Source organism: Podarcis liolepis, assembly GCF_965112155.1.
Source record: "Podarcis liolepis genome assembly, chromosome: 15".
NCBI classification, from domain to species: domain Eukaryota; kingdom Metazoa; phylum Chordata; class Lepidosauria; order Squamata; family Lacertidae; genus Podarcis; species Podarcis liolepis.
The window spans coordinates 37,540,879-37,547,429 of record NC_139566.1 but is presented as its reverse complement, the minus strand read 5'-3'; positions in this window follow the sequence as shown (position 1 = coordinate 37,547,429).

Sequence of the window (6,551 nt, the reverse complement as noted above, 5' to 3'; positions counted from 1 at the left end):
TTTGGAACGAAGGTCAGCAGAGACTGGAGCCTTCAAGATGCACGGTTTCATTTATGCATATATACAACCTGAGTAGGGATGTGGGTGGCGCTGTGGGTTAAACCACAGAGCCTAGGACTTGCTGATCAGAAGGTCAGCAGTTCGAATCCCTGCGACGGAATGAGCTCCCGTTGCTCGGTCCCAGCTCCTGCCAACCTAACAGTTTGAAAGCACGTCAAAGTGCAAGGAGATAAATAGGTACCGCTCCGGTGGGAAGATAAACGGCGTTTCCGTGTGCTGCTCTGGTTCGCCAGAAGCGTCTCAGTCATGCTGGCCACATGACCCAGAAGCTGTACGCCGGCTCCCTTGGCCAATAAAGCAAGATGAGCGCCGCAACCCCAGAGTCGTCCACGACTAGACCTAATGGTCAGGGGTCCCTTTACCTTTACAACCCGAGTAGGGTGTATGGGGTGTTAGGGGAGGGTGGGGCTCAACCAGGTGATGGTGGCCGATGGGTCTCAAACCTTTGGAGAGTTAGGGACTTCCCCTCCATGTAAAGACAGGCTCCAGCGCATAGAGCAGACAGGATCAATAGTGCGTTCAGCTGTCCAGAAGGCGCTTTGTGCACATGCTCTAGAGCAGTGGTGGCCAAACTTGGCCCTCTAGCTGTTTTGGGACAATTCCCATCATCCCTGGCCACTGGTCCTGTTAGTTAGGGATGATGGGAGTTGTAGTCCTAAAACAGCTGGCAGACCAAGTTTGGCCAGTACTGCTCTAGAGAAGGTGGTCTCCATCTAATAAAAGGAAAACTCTCATCCTGTCTTAATCTGGCCCAGTTTGTCCACAACGTTTGACGACCCCTGATGTAAAGCTTCAGGTACACTGATGGTGTATGTATATAATAATAATAATAATAATAATAATAATAATAATAATAATAATAATAAAAAAAAAATATATTATTTGTTTGTTTATTCAATTTATATCCCCCACTTCCTCCCAAAGGAGCTCAGGGCAGTAAACACGCCAAAAATAAAAACATTTTTAAAAGCATTCTAAAAAACTGGTTTTGAGGTTGCCAGGAATCTCTTTCAGCGGTCAAATGTCTGAGTAAACAGGAATTTATTCAAATTCCTCCTGGACATTCCACAAATGAGGAGCCACCACTGAAAAGGCCCTGTCATGGGGCTAAGGCAATTGGCTGGCTGGTGTGAGAATCGAATGCTGGACTTGTGACGCCGTTGGCCTGATTTTGCAGTGGCTTCTTACGTTCTTAGGTCGCAAGTCCAAGTAGGGCACTTAGGAATAGCCAAACCTTTCCGATTCATTTTCTCATTTTTTTCAGTCTTCAGTTCATCTCCTCCTTTTTCTCGTCCCGTGCTTCCTTCTGAAGTTCAGGGCAGCAAGCACATCAATAATAAGAACACAAAGACAGTTTAAAACTTTATCCCGGCCATTGACCAGTGTTGCTAGTGACAGTTATCTTGCAGCCATCAAATTCCTCCTGAAAGCTAATAATGAGGGAGATGGGTGCACCTCACCAGGGAGGGCATTCCACAAACGGGAGCCACCACTGGAAAGGTCCTGTCAGTGGGTCAGTGTCAACCAGGCGGTCCCCAGCAGCAGCACCAACAACAACTAGGTCTCACCTGCCGATCGCAGATGTCTCCAAGATTGTTGACATGGAAGAAGGCACACTTTTAGGTACTTGGGGCTTTCTAAAAAGGTAAAGGTAAAGGTAACCCGACGGTTAGGTCCAGTTGCGGACGACTCTAGGGTTGTGCACTCATCTCGCTCTACAGGCCGAGGGAGCTGGTGTTTGTCTGCAGACAGCTTCCGGGTCATGTGGCCAGCATGACTAAGCCTCTTCTGGCGAACCAGAGCAGCACATGGAAACACCGTTTACCTTCCCGCCAGAGTGGTACCTATTTATCTACTTGCACTTTGATATGCTTTCGAACTGCTAGGTTGGCAGGAGCAGGGACCAAGCAACGGGAGCTCACCCCGTCGTGGGGATTCGAACTGCTGACCTTCCAATTGGCAAGCCCTAGGCTCTGTGGTTTAGACCACAGTGCCACCCGCGTCCCTTGGGGCTTTCTGTGCTAGTACTAACACCTTGAATTTGGCCCAGTAGCTCAGAAAATAGTTCAACCCGTGTTGCTGTAAAGAGGGGTGATAAAACTATTACATGACTTGGGATTGTCAGTGTCCTGACCGCAGACAGAATGGGCTTTTCAAAACGCTCCTCACGATTTTGTGTTGCCGTTGATTTATGGGGACCGCAAAGCCACCTCTCTTTTCTTTCTGACTTGACGACTGTCTTGTCCTTGAAAGCAGGTGTGTTCTTGTCTGCTCAGAGAGCTGCTTATCTTTAAACTTCATGCAGGAGTTATGGGGGCTGGTGGGGTGGGGAAAAGGATGCTCTGCCCATTCTCCGCTGAGTTGGAAAGCTGGCTGTTTATAAATATTAAAAGTGCGAGGCTGTTCCTGGCGACGGCGTGAGCCTTATCGGCCTGCACACCCGCTCTCCCATGAGACTTTCTGGGGTCTCCGTAGGCTTGAAGATTATAGATGCTTTAATCAGTTTTGGTATTAACTGCAAGGCGAGATGGAAGCGGCAATGCAGAGGGGAGCATAAATCATTCCAGCCGTGATTTGATTTTTATCAGTCTTTTAAAATAAATAAATAAAGTGTGATTACTGAAAGGAAGGCACCTCTGTGGAAACGCAGGCCTTGCCTCCATCTCTCTGGGCAGCTCATACAAACACAGGAAGCTGCTTAACACCTAGTGAAACCCTTGGCACATCTAGCTCAGATTGCCTGCACTGACTGGCAGCACCTCTCCAGGATTTCAGACTGGCCTCTCCCAACCCAACTGGCAGATGCCAATCTGGGAACTGTCTGCCTCACCAGAGTGGTGCATGCTCTGGTTATCTCTCGCTTGGACTACTGCAATGTGCTCTACGTGGGGCTACCTTTGAAGGTGACCCAGAAACTACAACTAATCCAGAACGCGGCAGAATAACTGGTGACTGGGAGCGGCCACTGAGACCACATAACACTGGTCTTGAAAGACCTACATTGGCCCCTAGTATGTTTCCAAGCACAATTCAAAGTGTTGGTGCTGGCCTTTAAAGCCCTAAATGGCCTCGGTCCAGTATATCTGAAGGAGAGTCTCCACCCCCCATCGTTCTACCTGGACACTGAGGTCCAGCTCTGAGGGCCTTCTGGCGGTTCCCTCACTGCAAGAAGCCAAGTTACAGGGAACCAGGCAGAGGGCCTTCTCGGTAGTGGCACCCTGTGGAATGCCCTCCCACCAGATGTCAAAGAGAAAAACAACTACCAGGCTTTAAGAAGACATCTGAAGGCAGCCCTGTTTAGGGAAGCTTTTAATGTTTGATGTATTACAGTATTTTAATATTTTTTTTGGAAGCTGCCCAGAGTGGCTGGGGAAGCACAGCCAGATGGGCAGGTATAAATAATAAATTATTATTATTATTATTCAGAGTATAAGGATTAACAAGAACCGATTCTATACCTTCCATACGTTTCTCTGATGAAAATAGGAATGGCCCATTCAACAACAACCACCACAACAATAGTCATAATAATAATTTTATTATTTATACCCTGGCCATCTGACTGTGTTGCCGCAGTCACTCTGGGCGGCTTCCAACATTTATAAAAACATAATAAAACATTAAACATTAAAAAAACTTCCCTATAAGGAGTTTAAAAAGGTGTTTAAGTACACCTTCCCTAAGAAACCAGAGGCCTTCCTCCTGGGCATTGTCGGCCAGAAGGTGTCAAAGAAGGATAGAACTTTTTTAATGTACGCAACTACAGCAGCAAGAATTCTCATCGCAAAATACTGGAAGACACAAGATTTACCCACCTTGGAAGAGTGGCAGACGCAATTAATGGACTATATGGAACTGGCTGAAATGACTGGCAGAATCCGAGATTTGGGAGAAGAAACAATGGAGGAGGATTGGAAAAAATTTAAGGATTACTTACAAAAATTTTATAAGTTATATGAATGTTAAGAATTTGCATGATTTGGAAAATCTAGCTTCAGCAATAAGATTTGATGGTATGGGAAATTAAGTTATATTCATGAAAGGACTAAAGTTTAAAACAACACTACATTTGTTTTAGAGTAAAAGTAAATTGATAATAAGTATTTTAAACCTAAAATATAATTATTTGAAAGAACAAAAGAACGCACGAAACAAGGTTATAATTTGCTGATATTTTTATTGTAAAGAATGCATGGTGAGGGAGACGTGGGGAAGTCAGGTTGGTTATGGAAAAATGTTTTGGAAGGATGATTTTCTCTTTCTTTCTTCTTTTCTTTTTCTGTTATCTCTTTATATATCTGACTTAGTATCTGTATCTGGGGAAAAAATGCAATAAAAATATTTAAAAAAAACCAAAAAACTTCCCTATAAGGATGTTTTCTGAAGGTTGTATAGTTACTTAACTCCTTGGCTCATGGGTCACATAAATCTATATCCTCCCAACATTTGAAAATAGGGGCATCCCAAGGAAAAGTGGGACATTCCAGGATCAAATCAGAAACCGGGATGTCTTCTGAAAATCCGGAACTGTCCCTGGAAAACAGGGACACCTGGAGGCTCTGATCCGATTCACATGTGAAGCAAGAATGGAGAAAGGGAATGATGGGCAGAGCCGGAGATGAAAATGAGCTGGTTTATCTAATTCAGACAGCAGGTGCTAGTGGTAGTCCTGCCCAAGGATACCATGTGGAGATGTCAGGCGTAAGCAGAATCCATCGCAGTGCATGAGGGCATTACTTGCTGGTGGGTGCCAAGAGTTCCCTGAAAGCTGAAACTTTTGCAGAGTGCTCAGCTCAGAATTCCTGTGCTGGTGGTGTTCACCAACGTTAATCTGGATCTAGAGATTGGACACTAGAGGTCAGTAACGGCTTTTGCAAAGAGCAAGGAGCACTAGCAAGCTGTGGTTAAAGGCAAGGAGAGGTTGCAAAGCAGAGGTGTGGCGTTACTTAGGTGTTTTGACCGTACATGTCTGTGTACAGCATCACTCTTGAGGTACAGTGGTGCCCCGCAAGACGAATGCCTCGCAAGACGGAAAACTCGCTAGACGAAAGAGTTTTCCGTTTTGGAGGTGCTTCGCAAAACGAATTTCCTATGGGCTTGCTTCGCAAGACGACAATGTCTTGCGAGTTCCTGCGGGGTTTTTTCCCTCCCCCCCTCTTTTTCTAAGCCGCTAAGCCGCTTATCAGCTGATCCGATCAGCCGATAAGCCGCTAAAAGCCACTAATAGCGCTAATCTGCTAATCCTTCAATGGGCTTGCTTCGCAAGACAAAAAACCGCTAGACGAAGAGAATCACGGAACGGATTCTTTTCGTCTTGCGAGGCACCACTGTACTTGGAACCTGGTGGTGGCATAAAGGAGCAGAAGGTTGCATGCAGTGTGCCTGGAAGAACGTTGCAGGGGGTTGAGCTAGAATGATGACCGTTGGTGTCCCATCCAAGTCAACCGTCATCATTTAATTTAATTGCATTAGCACACAGCCATAGCAAAATAAGACAATACAAAAATGTTGGAGACAAGCAACCAAGCAAGATTCAAAGCGATATTGCTGGCGTAATGACATTTAAAATACCCTAAGACAATAATACAGAGATTTAGTTGCCAGCACCAAAAATCTAATATGCGGATATAAATAAAGCATAAAATGGCCCCAAAATAGGCTCAGCACATTGAGTTAAAAAAAAAAGGTAATAAAAGAATTAAAACAGGTCCAGGACTAGGACACACTACCCTGTCAGAGTAGCCCTGAGTTTCAGAGCCTGCACTATGAAGATTGCCACCCCACGTGAAATTGATCCCCACGTTCTATGATCCTGTGAGCTATTGCATTGGATTCTTCTGTTGCACAACATTAAAACTCACCAGAGCCCTTTCCTTAGCGGGCAGTGAATGTTGAATGCAGCCCAAAGTATTGACAAGCTGTTGCTCGCAAAAACCTTCATTCTGGGAAGAGCAAAGGGCATATTTCCTGAAATAATAATAATAATAATAATAATAATAATAATAATAATAATAATAATAATAATAATAAATTATTTATACCCTGCCCATCTGGTTGGGTTTCCCCAGCCACTCTGGGCGGCTTCCAACAGAATATTAAAATACAATAGTGTATTAAACATTAAAAGCTTCCCTAAACAGGGCTGCCTTCAGATGTCTTCTAAAAGTCTGGTAGTTGTTTTTCTCTTTGACATCTGATGGGAGGGCGTTCCACAGGGCTGGTGCCAATGCCGAGAAGGCCCTCTGCCTGGTTCCCTGTAACTTGGCTTGTCACAGTGAGGGAACCGCCAGAAGGCCCTCGGTGCTGGACCTCAGTGTCCGGGCAGAACGATGGGGATGGAGACGCTCCTTCAGGTATACTGGACCAAGGCCGTTTAGGGCTTTAAAGGTTAGCACTAACACTTTGAATTGTGCTCAGAAATGTATATTTGTTTTTTGAGCTGGCAGTAGCAGCTTGGTTTCCATCTGCCAAGCAAAAATAGTGGGACAGAG